At 39.9% G+C, this 12,668-nt stretch overlaps 1 protein-coding gene across 2 annotated transcripts in view; it reads right to left on the bottom strand.

The window, feature by feature from the left end:
- Positions 1 to 12,668, bottom strand: part of Pde1c (phosphodiesterase 1C) — a 429,900-nt gene that overhangs the window by 2,775 nt on the left and 414,457 nt on the right. The gene's annotated exons all lie outside the window — the stretch shown is intronic.

Here is a 12,668-nt window from a genome sequence, read left to right as displayed (position 1 = left end):
GGAGGGAGGGGAGGGAAAGGAGGGAGGGAGGGAAGGGAGGGAGGGAGGAAAGAAGGAAGGAAGGAGGAGATGACAAGAAGAAAATAGCAAAGGAGATCCAAATGGCTCTAAATGAAAGTCACTTTGAGCAATGAATGAAAACATGGAATCAAAAAACCCAAAGTCTAAAAACATGGAGTCAAGTACCACCAAAAATATAAAATACAGATATATAATAATGAGTTATCCGAAGATTTGTGAAGAAAAAGGTAAATATACTAATCAGATTGCTAAATAATTTCTATATCCACTGCCTTAAGAAGGAGTAGAATGAAGAGGAGGAGGAGGAAGAGGAGGGGGAGGAGGAGGAAGGGTTTTAGTGTGGGTTGGACATGGTGACATCCTTCCAAAGAATGTGTATCCTAAGAAAGGATGAAAGAGCAGTCACAGTGAAGAAATATAACCAATATGTCCTCATCCAGGAAGACCAACGTGACATAAATTCTGTTAACATAGCATATCCTTGACTTTATGTGACAGGAGTTAATGTTTTGTGATGAAAGTAAAACTTACATAACCCTGTTCTAACAGTAATCAAACAGGAGATAACTCCAACTGGGAGACAGCCACAAAACACCTGGCTAGTAAAGCAAAGAAGCCTGAGAGACTGGGAAACTGCAGAGCCAAGAAGAGCCTAAGGAGATACAATGCATTCATGTGTTTCCCTGGGTGATCCTAGAACACAGAAAAGAACAGGAAGTGAGAAGCTGGAAGACATGAATGGGCTTAGACAATGATGAAGTCTATCTTCTAGCCAGCAGTTCTGAGAGGAGAAAAGATGAAGGACTGATTATGTTCTCTCTTCTCCTCTCTTCTAGTCTCCCATGACTCCTTCTTGTTCCTCCTAAAATTCTGTTTAGTTAATGGACACAGGAAGAGGAATAATGTTGCAAGTAAGGACAAAACAAATATGATAATTAGGTATGAAGCGTGAGGGATCAGAGGTGGTGAAGCTGATTGCCCAAGTGCCAGCTCTCGCTGCAGGCCACTCCTGCTTTTCCCAAAGAGCAAAGGGAAATGGTACCTAAGTATGAGGATTGGAAGGACTTAAAGGTAAGGGACACTTCTGTTAAACACCTAAAGCAGTTCTTAGAAATACCCTCTCAGCAAATATTGTCTAACAATGAACAAATGTCTGCCTTTTGTTACTTGTGGCGCTGAGCAGATGGGCTCACTGACAAAATCTTTGCAACTGTTAGGCCTAAGTTCAGATCTCTAGTATCCACAGAGAAGCTTGGTACAGTGACAAACAAGAATAGAGCCCCAGTTCTGGCAGGACAGAGACATGTCAATCCCAGGGTTTCCCTGGATATTCAGTTTAGAAGGAATGGCAAATTCTAGGTTCAGCGAGAGACACTGCCTCAAAATAGTATGGAAAAGTCGAGGAAGGCACCTCTGGCTTCCACAAATGTCTGCATGATAGGCACCCCCATACACATACAGCACATACACTTATACAAAAATGGACTATTAAATATGATACATCAAATTGTCATGCTTCAGGTCAGCAAGATGGCTAAGCTAATAAGTTATCTTTTGAGCACAACGTCTTTGCCATAGTATACACACACACACACACACACACACACGTACACATACACTAAATAAAAAATAGAAATATATTTAAATAAATTCTCATTTTTATTTAATAAAATACAGTACTGTGATATCTTGAAAATATGAAAGAAGTGTTTATTAGCAAAAGTAGAGGCTTATGTGATAATATAATGAACAATAACTCTAAATCTAAACTAATTTTAAAAATTACATATGTATTTTACATGTATGACTTTTGCTTACATGTATATCTGTATACATGTATCTTACATGTATATCTTATATGTATACCTCACATGTGCCTGTTACCCTCAGAGGCTAGAAGAGGTCATCAGATTTTCTACAACTACAGTTATAGACAATTGTGAACAGTCATGTGGGTGCTGGGACTTGAACCTGGGTCCTCTGTAAGAGCAGCAAGTGTTCTTCATCTCTGAGCTAACTCTCCAGCTCCTAACCAAATCTTATCACTGCAAAGCATATTATCATGTGCATAGGAAAATCTAAAAATTAAATATTAGCTTCAGGCCATGATTATGGCTATGCAGCATGGCCATTTGCTTTGATTGACTGCTAGTATTGTAATTTACAAAAGAAACGTTACTAAGCATTTCTTTTGTGGTATCATCTATCAACTCTACAAGAATGCACCAGAGAAAAAGAAAGATAACCCAATGTCCCTGGGGTTTTCCCACTAGACCTCCAGAAAGTCTCACTCAGCACATTTTTTTTTGAAGTCTAAGATTAATATTTATCTACTCATTTCTTAGAACATATGCTGTGTGCTGCTGGTGTAACTGAAAAGAACAGAAATCCCTGCCCTGGTGGACAGTCATTCTGGGTCTACCCTGAAATGTCTGCCTCACTTACAAGAAGAGGCATTCTTGTTGTAAGTTGCTCTTCCCAGGCTTCTTAATACCCACGCTGAAACTGCTTGGAGTTATCTTCACATAGTGAATGAAGGCTGTCAGAAAATGGGTCTGTTGTGACACGGTGATAAATTCCCCTGTTCATTGTTAGAATGATCACCTTTAAGCGCTCAGAATGCTTAATCCCACGGTTTAGGGTAAACAAGTATTATAACCACCATCATTCCCACTCCCAACACACCTAGACCAAGTATAAAAAACATACTTGACCCAGGATAGAGGAGGGAGGGCCGAGAGTCTCAGATCAAGAGCTCAGGCTTGGGCTCACTGATTTATGTCTTTTGAGTCACAGTCTCTCTTCATAGTCATCCTATTTTCGCAACTCAGCATGAACTCAGCCAAAGTCTTATTGAATTTCCCACTTCTCAGCATGAAGGAACATTTACCATTTGCTAGAATTCCGATTGTCAGAACAAAAACTCTGCTTGCCACTAGCTGCAAATAGCCTGAACCTACTGGCAGAGATCAGCTCCCTACCGAGCTATGAAATATGTGCATGCCTGCCGTCACCTCCACTCAATATGGGGAAGGGGGGGGACTCTATGCCCAATGCTGTTTGTGTGTACTTTTTTGCTTTTCTTCTATGCATGGATCACAATTTGATGGCAGGGCATGACAGCAGGGCAGGCACAGGGGCACCATCTTGAACGCTGTGTTGATCTTTCTTCTGGGGTTCTAGGTGTCCTCCTGAAGGATAAGTTTTTATTCATCTTTGGCATGTTTCTGAGGTATTAGAAGGGGCCTGATCCTCTTCCTGTCAATAACTGCCATTCACTACAGCTGAACAAAATAGTACAGTTTCCTTCTCTAGACAAAGAAGAACCAAATCGGGAACAGAACCCCACTTTCCACGTGCTTTATCAGCACGGTTAACACTTCTCCCACTAGTGGACACCGTGGGATAATACTTTCTTCTCTTAGAGCAGACAGCTTGCAGAAAACGATAGTATCAGTTGATGAAGATTTTGACCCAGGCTTATACACCTACACACAGTGTTAATTTAGAGCTCACTTTTGAACACACTCAGAAAAAGACAAACTCAAAACAAAAACTATACATCATTACCGATTATCCTTTATTTTACAATTACACATAATCTTTGATTCTCCTAAAGCAATGCCCTTTTTAGGAGCTTCAACTTTCATTTAGCCCTCATTATTTTCATAAATACTACAATTCCTCCCTCCCAAATAATGCCCATGGCTTTCTTCCTTTCTTCTCTTCTGCTCTCTCTCTGTCTCTCTGTCTCTCCTCTCTCTCTCTCTCTCTCTCTCTCTCTCTCTCTCTCTCTCTCTCTCTCTCTCTCTCTCTCTCTCTGTCCTTTCCTCTCCTCTTCCTCTTCCTCCCTCCCTTACCCTCTCTCCTCTCCTCTCATAAACTAGTGTACATATTCATTGCTCCAGAAAACAGATTAAATTTGTTTACACATCAAACTTATATGGCTGTTGGATTCAGATGTGATTATGATAACTGACCTATAATGTCTACTAACTGTACAAGGTACCATTCTGAGAACTGAATGTGAATTAGCTTAATCCATGCCTCCGTTCAGGCCTGCCTAGAAGCAAGCACTAGGGACACTCTTTTCCCAGGCATGGCAACTGAGGCTTAATAGACTTACATCACCGCTATGATGAAGGAAGTTTGGAGCTTTGATTCACATCCAAACAGACATCAGACCCTTCCTGATACATGGGTACATATGTTGGCCCAAATTTAGCTTTAATAATTGCTATAGCAGGCTTAAAATGTCAACTGAAAACGATTCCTGGTAAGTATCACTGAACCTACATAACACCTGTGGCATATGTTGAGTTCTATAGTACCCCGTGTAAAGCTAGAATAATGCTTCCTTAAAACAAACATCTTCCGTGTGTATGACTCAGTGAGTAGCTACACAGAGATCTTGATGGAGGTCCCTGAAGTAATTATTTTCTTCTGGTGCTTCCTCTCCACAAGCTAGAATGCTGGCACGTGTTCCAAGCTTAGGCCAGTGGAAACAAGTCACCATGCCAGACAAGCTTGGGACCTTAGATGAAATTGTCCTTATTGGTTTCTCCTCTGTCTGCCAATGAAGGCCACATGGAAAGCTTCTACAACTCGTGTTCAAGTTTAGTTCAAGCACATATTTCAGAATCTGTGGGACAGAACTGAGCCTCTACTGTCTTTACACCCGGACAATTCCGGAGAGCTTGAACTACTACCATAATCTCTCTAGTATTCTTCCTGACGTTTATCTCTACAGTCTCATTTGCAGCTCTGCCATCTTTAGAAGGCAGACAGATTCAGCTTGGGCTCTGTCCTCATGTGACATGGGAGCTCTGTTTCACTTTCTCATCTCAGTAATGGAGATGGATTAGCACTCACTTCAGAAGTCAATAAACGAGAATGCAAAGAACCACAGATCCAAAAGCAGCCAGCAGCCAGCACTGGAGCTCAAGGAAGGAGTGTCCCTTCCCTCTCAGTTTCTCTGCGTTTTCTGAGATGAAGATATGAAACTGTCCTGGCAGGTTTGTTATTGCCAAGAGTATTCAGTAGCAGTATCCTTTACAAATTTTCGATTCATCTACATCCCAAGACATGGAAGCATTAGCCTGAAGCCAGGCTGATAGCTATCCTGCCCTTTTGTAGTCATAGGATTTCAACATTAGCCTAACCAGAAAAATGACTCTTCCTCCATACCCATTATATGAAGTTGTTGTCCAAAGTAACATTTTATTTTTGAACTCTTCAAGGTGTATTTCATATTAAACACTAGAATGACTAACTCCATTATGTACATTTTTAAAGATCCTGGCATTCCAAAGACTACTTCCAGAAAATGAGAAACATACACATAGTCTATAGCTTAATTTTTTTCCTCAGAAAGACCAAAGAACTCTGTGAAGTGAAAGGGGAAAGCATGCATTCTGGGAAGCTATCTAGTGATCTTCATATTGAGCCAAGGTTAAGAACCACAGGTGGGCTGAGTTCATCTTGAGAGAAAAAAATCTGTAATTCAGTCATGCATCATATAATGATGCTTTAGCTAACAATGTGCTGCATATAAAATGGAATATTCCCTACTGCCCAGGTGTGTTAGCAAGTTATATCATTGAGGTTTATGTAAGAATACTGCCTGGTGTGCACACAATGAAATCACTTAACAACATATCCCTGGGAATGAATCTCTACTGTGAAGTGGTGTGTGGCAGTATTTAGGGTTAGAGAAATCTGTGGTGTACATGATTAGGTCTGATTCATGCATGACGGCCATTCTTGTCTCTCTTCACCAGCACTACATGATACAGACTCTGTGATGAGATCTATGGCAGAAAAAGCCTCAGGACTTTCTCTCTTGGAAGCAGTGGGTGGCATTATGGGAGAAGCATTGGCTTGAAGGCACAAAGAACTGGGGTCATTACTACTCTATCTGAGACCCTAAGAGTCTTCTCCACACAGGGTTATTTCTTCCCTTTCATATATTCTATGATGTAGGGAAAACAATAACTTCTTTCCATGGCTGTTATAAAACCTTTAAGAGGTTGTACACCCGGGAAAACAAGCAGGCAGGTTCTTTGCAGTGAGTGGGTCGTAGGTACTTGGTGACAATCATTACATGATAATGAGCATGGAAGGCCAGGGTGTTTTATCATGGAGTGTTCTCTCTTGATTTTCTTATAACAGTATTGAAAATTTATCAAATTCCCTCCACACAATTTACACCTGAATGATCTTTCCACACAATGAAGAGATTCTATAATGTATTTCTTTGCATTTGTCAGAGAACATATTGCTTAACTTCTCAAGGAAACCACTTTTCTAAAACTAGGTGGTATTCTAAGCAAGGAAAAACACCCAAAACACATTTTGAACTAAGCAAGTAAAAAGATGGATGCTCACTCAATGACTCTGAGAAGGACCTAAAAGGCCCTGGAGATCCTGATGGGAACAATGCTCACACAACCAGTGAGGAGATGGAGCTTCATTCCTGATTCCTAATCTAGATGTAATACGTAAGATGTGGGGAGACTATGAAAATGACAGGATTCATCCAGATTCCTGAGACTTTACATTCCTTATACTGAGACATAGAAGTGCTCGGTGCCTGTGGCTGTTTGTTTGTTTGTTTGTTTGTTTTAGAGACTTCTTTACTCCATAACTACTTCTGTCCTCCAAGTCTATATCCCTAGGCAGGGATAATGTGCACACACATTTGTATTTCCTGATGTAACCTAGTATTGATAATAGCTGGTACATAGAAATGTTTAAATGAGTGAGCAAACTACTGTGTACCACACACAGTAACCTTCACAGATGCTGCCTTTAAAAGATAAATGACTCCAACTATGCACTTGCTGGCAGTGATGTCGATGTTAACAGAAGCATGTCTCCCTTGCTTTTGTGATGTCATCATACCTAGAGTCACTGCCTGTGACTTTTGTATAAGAAGAAGAATGGCGGCAGTGAGTCCATCCCCTCACAAGCTTCAGGTCTACAGCTGCAGTGAACTTTTGCTTTACATAGATGCCAAAATCCCGGCTTCTATCTGCAGGTCTCGCCATAACATGGAAAGGCACTGATGCAGAGTTCTTAGCCCCATCTCCTAACAAGCTGGTGAAGGGAAGGGACCAACTACATAAGGCTGGAAAGTCAAGTCCTTCCATATTCAAGCAGCAGCAGCCTTCAGTTACCCTGTGCCACTTTAAGGAACGAAACCCTCCCTCAGGAAGTTGATCATTTTTTATTTCATATTGTACGTCCTCCTTTTGTGTGTCCCGGCATACACAAAGTCTGTGATCCCCACTGTGACAAATGGCATTGTGCAGTCTTTCACTTAATTTTTTCTCAACATACAGATGTTTCTTTCACTTGATTATTTAAATTCAAAATAGAAATATAAGGCTAATCAGTTAGCTGTGTGCCCCATGTCCATGCTAAGCCATTTCAGAGGCTTCTGACAGGTAATTATTAGTAGCTGCACAGCTATGGTGCCCGCAGCCAGGCATAAAAAGTAAGCCTTGATTCAGTCCACAGAAAGTGAGCAACAATGGTCAACTCTCATGGGGAACTGAAAGTGAAAGTCAGTTGCATAACCACACAGGTCAATGGTCATTCAGTACTCCCTTGAAAGAATCATTCACTCCAGAGATATGGGCCTTAAAGTCACAGGTGGAGAAATGATCTAAACCTCCAGGCAGAAGGCAAGTGTGTGAATAGGTGGCTTCAAGTGTGGAGTAGTTGCCTCCAGCATTTTCTTGCAACAAAGCTCCCAGGAATAAGAACAAGCTTGCCAGTTGCCGATAATTACTTTGGGAAAGCTATTAAGGTATTCATGCCTCAGTTACCTGAACTGTTAAAGAAGATACTACCACCAATGTCTTCAGAGAATTATCAGGGTTTAATATACGTTATTAACAGCATTTTCCCTGATGTCTGTATGTTTAAAATACATATAAAAGTACTTGTCTTTAAAAAGCTGTACTAGGGAGAGCAAAACTCACCAATTGATGTTAAATGCTCAATAACTTACAATACATGTAGATTTTGTTTGGGGAAAAGAAATATAAGCTTTCCACACTGTCTTCAGACCTTGGAGATGGTCAGATGTCTTCCAAGTTTCTGGATGATGTTTTATCCGTAGTCTCCTGCAATAGGACACAGAACACTATCGTTGGGAGCTGGATAGCATTCGGCCCAGAAATCCTTTCTACAGCAGGCAGCGGAGTTCAGAAGCAGCGCCACATCTACTGCAAGACTATTGCACATGCCGCAGTGTGTGCAAGGAGCAGTCAGCTATATCTGCATCAGCAACGACTAGGTACTGTACCTTTCCTCTAAGATCACTTCAGGAGGCACCTGGGAAGCTGCTCAGAAGTCACTGCTTTGGATGGGTAACAGTTAAGGCTGGTAGTTGTAAAACTCTGAGCCATTCTTCAGGCAAGAGACAACAGTTCCTCAGTTTGACACCATGGATATCCCCTACCCCCAAACTCCATGAAATCTCCATTTAAAATCCCATTGGATGGCAACAACAAATAAAGCAGGTCCTAGGGGAAAACTATCTGCATGTGCTAATCTTTTCAATGCAAGTGCCACTCCTATTTAGATGTGCAAAGGTTCCAGATGATGAACCCAAGCAGCTTTCTTGAGCTGAAGCTGAAAGATGCTCCTGTTAGGTAACTCCAGAACTGTACAGTCCTTTAATTAAATGACCGTTGCAGCCTTCTGACAAATAATGTCTAGAGCTTTTAAAGACTCAACTCCTCATAGATCAACAATGTCCATGGATTTGAAAAGAAAAATGTCGAAGCTCTTAGAGCACATGTTAAACTAGCAACAGGAATGAAAGTAAACATGATAGTTTTTGCAAAAAAGCCATAGTTTTACATAAAGTCATTTTTTATAAACACATGGAAAAGTATAACAAAATCAAGACAGCAAAATAAATACCTATCTTCTGCATACAGCTTAATGATCTCAATGTTTCAAACATTTTTTTAAGAGATGAAATAGGATCTGGGAATGTGCTCAGTGGGTAAAGTGCTCGTTGCCCAAGCCTAGGACCCGAGTTCAGACCGCTAGCATCAATGTGAAAACACACGTGGTGGTTTATTCCTGTACACCTAGTGCTAGGGAGGCCTCCCAAGGGATGTCTAGTGGTCAATCTTCCTAGCTCAGTTAGTAAGTTCCAAGTTCAGTGAGAAAGCCTATCTCAAAAAGTAAAGTGGAAAAAGATAAAGGAAGACACCCAACATTAACTTTATCCACACAAGAGATTAGACACAGGTAGGACTTAGTATTTCTTCTTCATTACTTCCGTTTAACTCTCCAAAGCCATCACCTAGAATTTGTTTATTCCTGCGCATATGTGCATGGTGTTATGTTTATAGTCATAAAATAATATTTCTGCATGGTTTGAAATAAGACAAATCATTCTAGGGATTATTACCTTTTAGTGACTTGTTTTTCTTGATGAACATCATATAACACACTATAAACAGTCTTGTAGCAACAAGAATAGAAAATAACTACAACAGAAAGATGATTAAATAGCACATGTCATACTTGCACAATAAAGTTATATATATAGATGGTCTCCAAAAAAAACCAGCTCTGTATTCGAATGGAACTTCCTTTGCCATACGTAATGACGCTAGTACCAATGTATACTGATATACAAATGTAAAAGTGGGATGGATCTGATCCAATCAGATCATTGCTGCAGTTGAAAAGCCAATTTAACTGGAAGAAAATTAATCAAGGACTGCTAACTATTTACATCTGGTGGCTTTTTGGCTGCTCAGGTTTGTGTTGAAGTTGTCATTCTGCATTCTTAACTGTTTCCTTTCTTTTCTATGTTTACTAACTTCCTGCTTGACCAATTTTTCATTTGGATGTCTGTTCCATCTTAGGTTACTGTGTCACAGTGACTCCTGGGCAGTTTATCAAGGAAAAAACCTTATTTTTCATGAGTATAAGCCGTGACTTATAAGATCTGAGTTCCAGGTAAAAGCCCATTGCCTTAAGTTTGGACTGAAACTTCTTGTTACATTCTCACTTGATGGCTTCAAAGCCACTAGCCCACCCATGTAGGTGTGACCTAACATTTTTGTTGCAGGATGTTTGATCACACTGTGAACCATGAGATTGTGCTGATTACTGGGAAAACAAAACAAAACAAAACAAAACAAACCTGTTTCTAGTTATGGTATGGCTCAGCCTTAGCACACACCTTTAATTCCTCTGGCTGGGATACAGACACTCCCATAGTACACACTTTTAATCACAAACAACACAGGAAAAGTTAGTTTGTAGAAGATAGCATCCATGTTGGAAAGGGATGCCTAATTGAGAGGCACACAAAGTGGAGAATCAGAGGAAGATTTGACAGAATAGGATACGCCCACTAGAAGAGAGACATAAGATTGACAGACAAGTTTTCACTAGAAGAGAGAGAAAAGAGAGGCTACTTAAGACAGAAGAATGCAGGGAAAGAAAGGAGAGGAGACAGTTTTCCTGGGAAAGTTTTACAGAGATAGGTTGCAGAGAGAGAACAAACTAGACACAGGTGAAGACAGAACCAATCAGAGAATGAGAGGAAGCCAGAAGATTAGAAAAGATTACTAGAGTTAGTATGAGGCCAAGCAGAACAAAAATTCAGAGGCTGAAAGAGAAGATAGATTGGGTCAGTCAGCGTGGAGCCAGAACAGCTGAGTTGAATCAGCCAGTCAAAGAACAGAAAGAATCAGGAACGGGTGGTGTTATTCAGCAGCAAGTCTCAGAGACTGAAAACATTCTAGGCCTAGATTAGATTGTATGAAAGCTAGAGCTTCCAGGACTAGGCCTAGGTCACCAGATGGAGACAGTAAACCTCTGAGGTGACAATAACATCAGAGGAATAAAAGATAGTTTTACACACTTCCCACTGTCCTATTGTAGATTACACTCCAACACATGGAAGTGGGACAGGACCCAAAAGAATATTGTTCATAAGAATACTATACATTATATTTTAATTATTCAGCACAGCAAGTGGGACAACATCAGGTCTGCATGTTCTTGTAGATGGCCAGGATGACCTCTGAGATTCTCCCTGGATCAAGAATGAGATACTTTTCCAATATGCAGACATGTTCACTTTCCACTGGCATTGCTGGTGTGAAGTTAGCTTCCTCCTGATGCTTGGATGCTGACGTGCACAATAGCTGCAGCAAGCACATGATAAGATAACTTCTAGGCACTGAGTATGGGTCCTCTCTAAGGAACCACAAATCCTGAGCATGCTCGCTCACTCACTCACTCACTCACTCACAGAAGCTTTGTGGATACTGATGGACACTTGCTTATCACCTTGGCAGTTTGGAGTCAGAAAGTAGAAAGAAGGACTTCACTGTAGAAAAAGCTAACTATCAATAGGTAAAAGCTCCTTAAAGAAAATCACTGCTATGTAATATTAATTTTACCCAGATGGTTTGGATAAAGCTGCAAAGAGAAATAAGCCAAGGGAAACTAGTTTCAAGAAGTCACAGAAGCAAGAAAACTCAAGGCTGCTTAGCAAACAATACTGGAATCCACAGGTCAGGCCTGTGCGCAGAGCTACAGAGCATAAAGTGAAACAGCAGGTCAATATGGATTATGGTTCATCTGTCAAGAATACTACTGATTGTGAAGTGAGCTATTATTTCACCTACAAGCAAGAAAAAAATGTTAATGAAATTATTACACAGCACGGATTACAAGCCAGCCTAATTTCAGAGTGCTTAAAATACAAGATAATATGCTTCTCACAATGGTTGAAATACAGTCATTTCCCAAGGCAGAAATCTAAAAGATAATTTCACATTAGTAAACAGGTATTTGTAAAGAAGATAAAGGTAAGGAAAATAAGGCAAATAAAACATGGATGAGATGTCATTTTCCCATCAAAGTAATTAATTATAAAACATAACATTCAGCATTGACAAAAGATAGAAAAATGTGCACATTAATACATTAATTATAATAAGAGATGAATTAATATCACTAAGAGGAATCTTGACAAAAATCTAAGTATCTATACATCCTTAAGCCAGAATTTCTAACTCAGGAATACCCCTCACTCCATATTTAGACCCCAAATATTTATAGACAAGAATATGACATAAGTATAATAATAAAAGTTATTATTGCATATATAAGTAAACTGACATAATCATATACACATTAGCCAATTACCAAGATAGTGGTTAATTTACCAACATGTAGAAGACATTTCAAAAGGGAGAAAACAAAATTCTACATAAGACAGAGATTTAATTCAAGAAAAGATGTGTAATAATACCTAGAAAGACAGGGGACCTTAGTTAATGGGTAACATTAGCAATAAACAGCATTTTTCTTCCTATAGTCTTTCTTATTATTATACAAAAGCTTACAATGATCATGTTTACCTTTTATAGCTTCTCTTTCTCAGAACAAATCCCACTATCGTTAAACTTGTAATAGGGGGTGTGAGGCTACACATGCCAAGCTACTGTCTACAGGGACTATCCAGGGAGAGCAGTAGACATGTGTCTTCCCTTGTACATACAAATATTTTGACAAATATATTGACTATTTTCCTAAGAGATTCTAGAAGGGAACTGGATCACATATTGACTTTTATATTTGTAATAGTCGAA

Source organism: Grammomys surdaster, unplaced genomic scaffold, assembly GCF_004785775.1.
Source record: "Grammomys surdaster isolate TR1022 unplaced genomic scaffold, NIH_TR_1.0 126197, whole genome shotgun sequence".
Lineage (NCBI taxonomy): Eukaryota > Metazoa > Chordata > Mammalia > Rodentia > Muridae > Grammomys > Grammomys surdaster.
This window is presented reverse-complemented; position numbering and strand designations above follow the sequence as displayed.